This window comes from Ciconia boyciana, chromosome 1, assembly GCF_034638445.1.
Source record: "Ciconia boyciana chromosome 1, ASM3463844v1, whole genome shotgun sequence".
In the NCBI taxonomy this organism is placed as follows: Eukaryota; Metazoa; Chordata; class Aves; order Ciconiiformes; family Ciconiidae; genus Ciconia; species Ciconia boyciana.
In genome coordinates this window covers 131,256,001-131,268,663 of record NC_132934.1, presented here as the reverse complement: position 1 = coordinate 131,268,663, position 12,663 = coordinate 131,256,001, and the positions used below count along the sequence as shown (strand labels likewise).

General features: G+C 37.5%; 1 protein-coding gene across 3 annotated transcripts in view; it reads left to right on the top strand.

Annotated features, from left to right (window-relative positions):
• The window catches only part of POLA1 (DNA polymerase alpha 1, catalytic subunit), a 207,888-nt gene that overhangs the window by 185,145 nt on the left and 10,080 nt on the right, over positions 1-12,663 (top strand). The window lies entirely within an intron of this gene.

Here is a 12,663-nt window from a genome sequence, read left to right as displayed (position 1 = left end):
CTAAATAACTTCAGTGTCTCCAGTGGGTTTTTGTGGTTATTTATCAGTTGTCTCCATAGATTTTATGGCTTAGACTTTGATTTTTGTCACCAGACTTCAATTCTAGTTGCACTCAAAATCCTTACTTAGCTATTTCATATAAATCCATTCTCAGAATAAATTGCATCGGTGACATATATGGCATATATAGATGCTGTCTGCTGGCTTCTTCACTATCTCATTTTGGTTTTTTGTTATTTTAAAGTCGGATCTGTTCAGAAATTCTGTGGTCGAGAAGAGAGTAAAGCTGACATCTGATTGATATTTCCTTTAACATAAATATCAAAACGGAAGCCGTTATATTTACATATTCTCATAAATTGTCTTAGTGGTCGAGCATAATTTATCTTCACAAATGGTAAACAACAGAGTAATTCTCTTGTTGTGCTGCGGGATTTTCAGAGACCTGTTTCAGGGTGCCAGAAAATATTTAGCTTCTATTCAAGAAATTATTTTAAGCATCCATTGGTAATGCAAAGAGTAGCTCACTGATCATGTTCATGCTCACAAAACACATACTTAGTTGAAAAAAAAAGAAAAAAAAAATCAGGGATAAAATGTACAGATTCTTTTGACCGGGAATTGCCCATATGAAGAGAGGTTCCTAAGTAACACTTGTGCGAGTTTAGGAGCTCATGCTCAAACCTATGGTGTGTCTCTGGATGAACTTATAATTGTTTGGAGAAGCAAAGTTAATAATGCAAACGGCACTAGGCAATACAGGAGTGTAAGTTAATTCTTAATATAGAAAAGAGCTTTCTTGTCCAGTTCTCTTTCAGATAGGTACAAAATCTAGTGAGGGAGGTATTCCCAGGACAAAAGAGTTGTGTCCATTTTAAATGTGTATATTAAATGCCTTGAATGAAACTCCTTGATCAAAAAGTTTCTCAAAATGTTGTGTGTCTCCTTGGGATGCACCTGTCTGTCCAGGTCTTTTCTGACAAGCTTAGGTTCACATTGTCGATTCAGGTATCTGAAAAATAATTTTGAATATAGGACTTTCACTGGTGTACTGACCAAAACATAGTATGAGCACAGTGTGTGAGAATCCTTATGCAGGATACTTAGAATTCCTAGAGGCTTAATGTGGATTTTGGGAAGCAGTTGCTAGTTTCAATCTAATGCCCATAATATTTACTAAAATCTAATCAACTATATTAGCCAGTCCTCAGCACTGATTCTGAGGCTTTTCCATTGGCCCAAAGTCTTCATGTTCTTTCCTAGATTTGATGGGTCTATATATTTGTATATTTTTTAATCACTTCAATATGTCTTCCATTTAGATGAGTTTCAGCAATAGTAGCTTTCTGTGAGGATGAAGTTCTTATTGTTCATATAAAGTTTGTAATTAGGCACAAAAACATTATTTTCTTCAGTATCACAAATCCAAAGCATTTCTAAGAAAACATTTGGGTCTGTTATCTGCAGAGCAATAGATTTGTCTGACGGAGTGGGCTAGAAAGTTCATCTTCCTGCGCAGTTCCTCCCATGTAAATTGTGGAGTGCTTAGTCACCTGAACCTGTGATTGTGTAGTGGATTATGTATTGTAAAAACCATTATAGCTGTGAATAGCACCTGGTATCATCAAAAGACCTTCACAGTTTCTGTCTCATTAAAAAAAGTCATATTTGTATTAGTGGAGACGATTTCAGTACGCACAACATGCTTTTACATCTTCCAAGCTTCCAAACAAAACTGAGTTAAAAGGGAAGCATTACTTTCCATGATCTCTAACAAAATTATTATTTCACTAAACCTTTACATCCATCTTAACCCTAACATTTTTCCTTCCCACATGTTGAGTGATGACGTTCACTATATGTGCTGTAATGCATCTTGCCCATTTCATTGTCTATGAAGTAGTCTCTTACCAAAGACATAAACGTAGTAAAAGGTAGGGTATTGGAAATTGGCATTAATATCTCAAGTTTTTTTCTCAGCTTGAGTTTTCCTGCCACTCTTCTTTGGTGTGCAAGTTTGGCCTTGTCCAGTGTGACTGTATCCTCTTAACTGCTGTTTTTATTGCACATGGTGAAGAAGGCTACGATAAGGAGTAGTAGGCTTGTAGTAGAAGTGAGTGCCCCGTCAGTGTGTAACTGGTGGTGTTCACCTACTGAATATGGTCAGGTAGGGAATGCCAAGACTGCCTGTGGTAAGGCAGACACCCATATGTAGCTCACTAAATTAAATAGTGCTAAATGCTTAAAGACATTTTTAGGTTGTTACAGATTCTGAAAGGTTCACATGGGTTCAAAAAGTAGTTGGAAACATTTGTGGAAGGAAAAATCCACCCAGAGTTACTCTGCATGGGGAGAGCACTGTCAGTTCAGGAAGCTGCTGGACTTTCCAGGTTGCTGGAAGCTGGTTTTGTAAGCCAGGGCTGTGTCACTGCGTGATTGCACTGTTCATCCAGGGTATCTGCTTTTCGTCTCTCCAAGGCAGTGTTTGAGGCTAGACTGACCTTTAGTCAGACCAAATAGGGCCCTTTTTTGTTTGTAGTGTATGTGTGCTATATCATGAAACGTTCCCATGCTGTGAAGAATAAAACATCTTATAAAAGGAAGACGGATGTCTATCCTTATGGATAGGAGACATTGCTTTCCTCAGCAGTGTTATGGGATCAGCAGGACAACAGGTAACACGTTCTTCCCTTTGCAAAAGCTAAATTGTTGCTGCAGTGCAGCTCCACACTAATCTCTCGCTTACAGGACGCAACAGCTGAGAGTGGCCTCGCCAGCCCCACACAACCGTTGAAAGCAATAGCTCACAGGGCATGTTAAACCCACTTTTTATTTCCTGCAGAGCATGTGGCTGCCAGATTCATTAATACACTGTGGGCAGTCATGTTGCTTTCTAATCTTTATTTTTATTTAATCAGTGGCACTAGAAATTTGACTAGCTCAGTGTTGCTATTTGAAATCTATACGAAGGTAGTTGCCTATTGCAGAGGGTCAAGCCAAGTAGTTAAGTAGAAAGCAGCAGTAAAAGACCGTGACCATTCCTCCCTCCCTCAAAGAGTGTTAATCTTTGCACCTTAGCTTCAGTGTGCTCTTTGAATGGCCAGTCTGTCGGCTTCAGTAAATCGTCATTGTTCTCATTTTTTTCTTTTTAATGAAGGTCAAAGCAACAACTAGTCATCCAGTACCTAATTGGTGTAGTTGCTGTGTCAAATGAAAGCAAGGTGGAGTAGCAGACTCTTCTTGAAGTTTCATTTTAAGCTTTCTAATTCAACTTTTAAGAAATTTAGCCAATTCTGTTGATTTTTATCTTGGTTTTGCGCACCACATTTGAAATGTGCAGATGACTCTTTTATCATATACTAGATATCTGATTTCACTATTACTATCAAAATTGAATTTACCAGTTTCAGCAAAATTAAGAAGATTAATACCTGATCTAACTACAGATATAAGTTCGTAGTTTCAAGATCCAGGTCCTTTGCTGTATTCTTTCCTCCTTCTCTGAGAGACAAGAAGTGGGGTTTTCACCCTTGAAGACTTGTGAGCTTTTGATGAGACTGAACACTGCCCAAATTTAAATTGTATTCAAACTGTTAAAGTGCCTCACTGAGGATGACTTACAGTAACTCTGACTTGAGCAGCTTCAGCAGTAGAAGAGGAATGTTTTATGCCATCAAAAAATACAGATGCCAGCAGAGGCATCTCTGAAACAAAAATTGGAAATGTATACTGGTTTACCTCTTCTCTCAGAAGGCTGGGTTCACATCCTTGGTTAATTATGCTGCTATTTAGCGGTCTGATGCACCACAAATAGGCAATTTTGAAGACCACTCCTGCCTATAGAATTTGCAGTGCAAGAGCAGCAGTAGGTCAGAGGAGGAGGTGCCATCAGACCTTTTCTACAGACAAAAAATTAAGCCTGAATTAGTTCAGCAACTGGTCCAGTATAACGTTGGAAAGTGGTGGCAAAGCTAAGCATAGCACCTACGTCTTTTGGATGAAGAGTCAGTGCTTAGCAGCTGTAAAAGCACCGTGAATAGTCTGTCCTTTTTTCTTTATGTTTCTCTGATGATGCAGATAACACAGGAAACTGATAGCGTCTTCCAGATAAGGATATCTCTGTTTCATGAGCACTTGCAGTAGAGAAATTTTTATTAAGCTTTAGTAAATGCAAAGAACTGTGAATGCTTTTAGTCAAGTCTTGCTAGCAGATGTCTTCATTAGTTTTTTCTAATTTGTTCTATGGGTTTTGTTCATTCCTTGACTTGTCTTTGATTGTCTTGACTTTGGTCAGTTCTGGTTTTTGATATTGTGGGGGGTTTCTGTTTATTTGCTTTTCTGTTTTTAGACTTCTTCCCACTTGACCTTGATTTTCAGCCAACGCATCTCTGAATTGCCTTTTTAAAGGAAAATGCTTCCCAGTATTTTCATCCTTGTGGGATGTATTCTTTTTAAGTAATTCCATCTATAATTCAATCCTGCTTGCACAGTCAGAAGCTGTACAGAGTTGAGTCTCATTTTGAACAGGCTTGCATAACCCAAATCCAATGCATTTTAGTTCTGTTACTTTACAAAGAACTGTGTAATCTGCCTTTGCAACTGGTTAACCTAAGGAAAATCAGTTTCAGGCTTACTGGGTAGTTAATTTCTTGCTGCCATCTCATTTTTGCAACATGATTAGCATTTGGCCAAAAGGAATAATAGATTGATGATTGTAAAACAGCCACTGAGCCACTGAGAAAGTCAGTAAGTATGTTTTTCTTTTATAAAATAATTCATTGGAAAACAGGAAAAACAGGATGCAGGCCAGTTACATATCATGGGAAAATGAATGTCTTCTGACTCTGCCATAATAATAATTTCCTCCTCCTCCATTTCTCCTAAGTAAATATACTCGGGGTACTCTTCAGTGATAGTATATATAAAGGATATCCTCCAAAAAGAGATTGGCAGGTTTAATTTGCTTGATGTGTGCAATCACAGTCCATGTTAAATTCAAAATGCTTGTCCAATCAAGGATTCAATATAGAAAAGAGGCAGTAACAAGCATGCAGTACGCTGTAATAAAGAAATCTGTTGATTGAAAACAGTTTGTATATTTTGGAAATGATAGGGAATGTAATTGGTAAGAAAGAAAAGGATAGGGCTTCATAAATAATAGGAAATAGAGCATATTTTTTCCACTGATAATGCTAACTCAATTTAACAATATTCTGGTGCTGAATTTTCCTGTTCAGTAAAAGAGGTCTGGTAGATCTTCCAGTACTCTAAATTTCATGATTAATGGAAGGAGCTCTTTATTTTGATGGTGCCAACTTTAATGTGTTGAATTTCAGCTATAATGACCCTCTCTCTTTCTCTCATCTTTTTTTTCCCTCTGTCTCCTAACCCTTAGGAACTGTATATAAAGAGGGAGAGGATTTGGCAGGCGAGCTTCTCAGTCAGACATGGCTTTAAAAAAGACAGCTATCCGAGTGCTTTTATGAACTTTCAAAGGCTATTTGGTAGGCTGTGTAAGATGAAAAGACCTTGATGTGTCAGGCTAACTTCAGTATGTCTTACAAACTTTAATGATTCTAAACCTAATCATAATTGAAGCCCAGGACAAGCTCAACAATTCACCCTTGCTCTGCACCACACCTTCCATATAGTGTTTCTTTTTTTGCTGCAGTTCACTCACAAGAACTCTTTCTATTTATGGAGCAGTAAGTACTTGAATAGACTTTTAGCATATGGATCATATCTATGCAGTCTTGCAACACTGCCAGTCTTGAAAACAGTGAGTTTTTGTAACTTATTTCATGTTCTTAAATTTCTGAGAATCAGACCTCTGTTTTGTTTCTTACCTTTTGCGTGAGCATGCATGTAAGCTCATATTAGGGTATTAATATATATTTTTTAAAAAAGACTGTTAAATGGACATGTAGCTGCAGGTGTTTATGCAGTAATTGTTATGGTACTTTAAAACTCTTGTAATCTAGGAGGAGGAAGTACTTGAGAGTCAAAAGTTAGGAAATAATACAGGTAACAATGCAATTTTTTGTGGGAAAGATTAATTTATTATTTTCTCAATCATTTTATGTTTTGTATTGAGATAATATATTACTCATTGTATTATATGAGGTTATCCAATATTTGGAGATAAAATTATACCTAAGTGGACATAGTAGTTGTGGGACATATAATGTGTCAGGCTGAATTTTTGTTCAAGTATTCTCATCCAATGATCATAAATATTATGACATTTTGAAGAAGTGCTCTTAAGACTAAAAAAAAAGTCTTTGTATGCAAAAATGTGAAGATGTCCCTATTTGTTTGAGCAGTTGGGCTGTATGAGACTGTGAACTCAGAGCAGAGGAACTGTACACCTGCAGACAGTGATTTCCAGGAGATGATGGGTGTCTGCAGAGTGGTAGGCACTACAGGTAAATCCAACAGGATCTGATGCTTGGTGCTAGAAAGTAAGCTCACAGAAATCTGTTCTTCATCAAAGATCTACACGGATGATGTGATGTCCGTAACAAATCTAGAATGAAATAACATCAGGTTTGAGGCATTTCAATTTACTGTACATGCGGAGGGTGCATTAACTTCACAGGGGCAACTGATCATTTGCTCTTGTACAATAATATTTGAGGCTTCTTTTACTGAGCTTTTAGGTTCGATGCTTCCCTCCCCAGAACCAATGCAATAAAAATTCCATAAAAGCGTGCATCATCACACATAACTGAAGGTCTTATTCTTTCTCAAGAACTTAAAGCTGAATCTTGGGACCTCATCAAATGTTTGTTCTGTAAAACCTGGGATTCAGAATAAAGATGATTTTTATATAAACCTGAAGTGTAGAAGTGATAATAAATGTGATTTACACTGAGCAATGAGCAAAATGCAAGGTGTTTTTGGTTGTTTTTTTTTTTTTTCACAAATTTTAACTGGTTATCAGTATGGTTGGAATGTTGCTGCGGGTTGAGAAATGGTCATAGAAGGCTATCACTCAAAACAATACTTCGAGGGCTCTATTGAAACCCTGTAGATACTGGGGATTTCTCTCTGAGGGGTAGTTATTTTCTGAGAATCGGAAAGTACGATTTAAAACCTGCATTAATTCGTTCAGACTAAACCTTTGAATATTGCAGCCCACTGCCAGTTAACTGTAAGTCTCATTTCCAGTCAGTATGTTAAAATACATGAAAGGGAATTGTTAGTATGCCTAGTAAAATAGCTGTTTCCGTTATCTTTGCTCTTTCCACATATGTGTTTTAAGAGAGAAATTCTTCCTCTGTGTATTTTGGTGTCAACAGTTCCCACTCTTCGATGATGGACAACAAGTTAACAACATAAAATGGGTGTTGACAGTTCTTGAAAATGAAGTAATGTTTGATATAACCTCAAGTTTCTCTCTGAACTTTGACCAAACAATAGAAAACCTTAAAAAGGAGGGGCCCTGTGCTGTCAAGCACGGAATTACATGGGGAAAAGAAATTAATCTAAATAGTGAGGGAGAAGTCTGGGTTCTCTTGCATGATATTTAGCAGCAATGGTAAGAAGAGGGATGTTTCTTTCTTTGTGTAATGTGCAGTAGTTACAATAAACACAAGATTTCCAAATCTCAGAGGACTCTCTTGACAGTTGCTTGATAACAGCTTTTTTCACTCCATAGTTTTGACAGTTTGTATGTGTTGCCATATCTAGTGTAAACTAAAACATCACTGTCATTCTGTTTTTCTTTCTTATGTGGCTTCCTTTTCTTTATTTTTTTCTGTCTTTAGGATAATGAAAAACATGGGCTTTTAATTTGTAGGCTTGAGTAAGACAAGTTGTGTGTGGCATGTGTTTGAGTTTTGAAATATTCAGAATGAATAGCTTTTTTTTTTTTTTACTGTTTCTTAAAAAGTGTATGTGTTTGTGTCCTAATTTTGACCTGGCCTGTCAGTATGTGTCAGGTAGTACATGTGAGTGTAACTGTATGGGCAACATGAAAACGCTGCTGTACACAGGATACTTCTATGTTCACACTGACATTGCACATTTTTGTTGTGGTTTTTCTTTTTTATTCACACAGAGGTCCACAGAACGGCAGCACATAGGTTAGCATCTCTTCCCAACCTAATATGCCTTTGCTTTCTTTCTCTCCCATGTTTCTGAATTATATTGATGATAATATCGGAGTAATGCACCATTTTAGAAAAGCTGCTGGGAGGCGAATGTTGCGGGGAGGGACTTGAGGGATGCCTGCTTAGGAGAGGACTGCCAACTCCAGGGGTACCCTGGTTTCTGCAGCTACTGCTCAGCTGTTTTGGTTTACCACAGCAGATTATATGTCCCTGGGTAGAGTATGACTTTATTTAACCTTAGGGTGGTTTTTTCCCAATCTTTCTAAGGTTATTTTGTCATCAAACTAAATTTGCTTTAGCACAGCGAAGTGCCCAGTGTCGTCATCTGGCATGTTACAGACAAATTCCAATTACTTTTCTGCTTCAAGCTATTGTTAAACACTACAAGCTAGCTGACAGTAAAATTATAAATACAGGTGTTGTCACACTACACTATAATCAGAATTTTAATTTGAATTTTCATTTGTAAAGCCTTTTTTTAACATGAAAATGGGAATAGAATTAGTTTTATTGACAGTAAAAAGACATTTTGAAAGCTTCCTAAATCATTACCTGTATTTAGTAGTGGGAAAAAATTGTATATGTCCGTATAAAAAGAAGAGTTTTATTATCACATATTTACTCGTTATAGTTGGTGGTAAATAAAACTAGGAAGATGTGTTTGACAAATGATTGACGTAACTCAGTACGTTTTCACTTCATCAGAACAATAGACAGACATAAATATATATTTGCTTTTGTTTTGTTCTGTTATTACTAATGCAAGCCTGCGATAAAATCTTCAAGCAAATTAAGTAGAGCCTGTTGAGTCTGCATGCAGTGCTAAACTTTTTATTTTGCAATTTTCTCTTCTTATATAGATTCATCATTCTTTGCTTCCCCCCCCCCTTTTTTTTTTCCCTCCTTCTTTTTCTTTGCTTGGTGGTTGGAGTGGTTCCCCCTTCTCAAGACCCTTTTTTTTTCCTCAAGGCATTTAGTGTCGTGTCTGCCAGATTTCAGTGATGAGCAGCGAATTGCTTTTAAAGTGGGCATTATGCCAGTTCAGCAGCACAATGGAAAACCAATCTTCCACCATTCTACTTTTGATGCTGTTATTGTAGCATTTTAGATAACTGCTGCCACAAAAAAAGATGTGCTCAATTGCTACCAGTTAGTCAAGTTAAATCCAGAGTAGCATTAAAATTACTCTGAAAACTGTTTGTCAGAGGTCATGTGCTGTCTGTGGCTACAGCGCATAGGATAGATGTTCTGTGCTATGTGGGGTTTTTTCTTTTTGCGTTATTATTACTGTGACTGACCAGCTCTCTAAATAGCCCTTCACTACCTGTTTACTTATTGTCTTCACCTCACTGCTGAAAATATGTGTCAAACAGAAATGTTGAAAAGTTTCTGTAAAGTGCTGGAAATAGCAGGGGAGTGAGTTGTTCAGGGTGCTACAGTTTGTACAGTGTGAAAGCAAAAAAAAAAAAAGAAAAAAAAGAGGGGGGAGAGCAAGAACATAATTCTCTGGTTTCTGTAGCAAGATTACTGTTTTCATCTTTTTATCTTCACTTTTCAACCACTGAGTTCACTTTTCTATTTTTTTTAATAGCACAAATGGAATTTATCCGCTTTCTCACTCTCTTCCCCTTCAACTCCTCCTCCTCTTCCTCTTTATTCTGCTGGCTTTGCTTGTGAATGAAAGGGTCTGTTACTACCGCGGTAGGACAGATGGCAGTTGTGGAGGGGGGATTATAACACTAGGTGACTTTTAAATCAGTTGTTTTCCAATAAAACACAAACAGGAAGATTATTTATGGGTGGTGGGAATTAAAAGAGCAAGGGTATTTTACTCGCCTCTGGCCGAGAGTTTATTTTATGAATAATATAATACCTACGCAGCCTGCATACTTGTTTCGCTTGCTTGTGTCACTGTAAAATGTATGTTACGCTGTATTATGTTCTGGACATTTTTAACAGGGAAGCAGCCTTCTGCATCCGTCACTAAGGTTGCAGCACTGTGGAGTGTAGGACCGCAGATTACAGTCACGGGCAGCTCCTGTGGGACAGTGAAAGAGCTGATTGAGCTGTGAATTTCAACCTTTAGATTTAGGCATCTAAATAATATACCCAGTTTTCAAAGGACTAAATATTTGTAGCCTGGTAAGTGCGTTAGCACTGCAGCGGTCCATGGTGAAGATTAGGAAATATATTTAGGCATCTAGGTAGGCAGCACGAGTAGCATACCTTTGAAAAGCTTCACCATAGTCCACAAGGTTGCTCTTTCTCTGTGGGACAGGAATGGCGTCTATCTCATGGGAACACCTTCAGATATAATTTGCTAGTATTTGTCAAGTGCTTTAAAATCCCCCAATAGGTGGCAGTGTGGAAGTGCACAGTTGTCCCAGTTAGGATTTTTTAGCGTTGTTCTTAAAGATGGGCATTTCCTTACTGGTTTGGTTAAATTCTAGCCATTGAGGGTTTGCTGCCTTAATAGTAGAAATGTTGTGGGCTCTTACATTTTTCTATTCAGGGAGCTTCTCTTGGTGGTGCAGATGGGTCACATATAGTTGCTAACACTAATATCTGTGAGTCACCAACATTTTTTATCAAGAGCTGTGTGCATGCCCGGTAAATACCTTGTGAAAGAGAATGCCTTTAAATGATTGTTATGGGGACAGAATGACTAGAAAAATGAAGAAGGGTGCTTGTTCATGGACTTCGGGGGAAAAAAAGCAGTACCATCTCCCTCAGGGAAGTAAAACTAAGTCCACCAGGCAACATGACTGAAAAGTTGAGGGGCAAAGAACCTTAGTGATACACACATGCAGACTTTATTAAGTAGGTAACCTAAATAACAGTGGTTTAAAAAACAAGGTGAGCACTAGATGAGTTCTCAAAACAAAATGGGAATGTAACTCCGTGAGAAACACTTCATACATAAGGTCATTGTAACTATATCTAAATTTGAGTGATCCTTTTTTTTCTTTTGTTTTTGTTTTCTCTTTCCTTTTTAAACTAGAATTTCGGTTTTGCAGGGCTTATCGCACAAGTTTCCTTGTTCCTTGGTCACGTATCAACAGACCTATCTACCTACTGAGGAACCGGCAGAATTCAACTACATGCATTTACATAGTCTCTGTACATAAATGCTTTCTCAGAAAGACCTGTAGAAAGTGTGTACACTAAAGTTAGTCTTAGACAGATGTAACTAGGGCAGAAAACGAGCTAGATAAATTAAGATCAGAGGGAAACAGAAACTCTTGGAGTTTGATCACCAAGACTCAAAAGTATAAGCATTTCAGGAAATTAGTTTTTTTCTTTTAAGACGGTATTTCTGCATTCAGTATTTTTCCTGATGGGAAAGAAACATGAGTCCATTGGGGGGTTTTTTTTGTTATTTATACACATGGTACATACTCTTTCTCTCTTCTTGGCCTATGTTTTGGGGATATGACGTGCAAAATCATCACATGTACTTGGTTAGATGTTGCAGAATTCCTCACTGAAGAGCCACCTACAGGAAAAAATACAGGAAGCGTACTCAGAGCAGCAATTGCGGAGCTAATTGCCTCTGCAGCCAAGGAAGAGGGAGGGAACTGACTCTTGAATGGAACAAAAACCAGGTTTTACAGATCTCAATCTTATTATTCAGTTTCCCAGAAAATAGTTAATGCAACGCAAGCTTTCTAGGAAGAAAACATAAAAGTAAGGATTCAGATGCCTACAAAGTGTTAAAAAAATATTAAAACAAAATGGTGGTTTAGGCCGTGAAATCAGCTACCTGGGGTTTTTTAAGGAGGAAAATGAATAGGGTGACTCTTACGGCTCCTTCGGGGAACAAACGTTAAGTTGAACTACAACGCAGTTTAAATGAGGACTAGATAGGCTGGAACTTGACCCTCACCCACTTTTTTTCTTCAGTTTGACTGATGCACCAAAGAATAGCTAATAACAAGGTACTGGCTTTAGACTGAAGACAACAATTTTAAAAGTATGTAATGTGTATACTAATGTAATCGCCTTTTAATTTTCAGCCTTAAGTATATGCACTTTTAATAATATTAATGGAGTGATTTGAAATTTTGAAAGCACATGCTTTTCAGTATATGTTATCCATATAGATTGGTCTGCCAGAAGATCCAGATTACTTTTGTTCTGGCAAATTGCTTCTCTGGTCAGTCATTTTTGTCTTAGTGCCCGAGATCGAACCCTTCAGAACAGGCAACAAAACGTACAAAATGGTTTTCAGAGCCTCTCTGAAAACTCCTGTTCTGTGAAGAAGCCTACATATATTCTGAAAGCGTTACAAGCATTTCAGCTTTTGCTCACTTCACTTTCTTTATCTCTGCTTTTCACTTAAGCTCTTCCATTTCAAAGTTGAGAAACTCTATTAAAACCAGGTTAAACTGTAAATCTGAAAGTTAGGCAACTTAGAAATTAGGAAAGTTTAGACTGAAGTTAAAATTATATTCCATGATGTAACTGCATTTTGTTCATATATGGCAGTTGAAAGTTGAAAGTGAAAGTTGTTTCTTTAACTGCAGGTGGTAATCCAGTTACTTCTGGT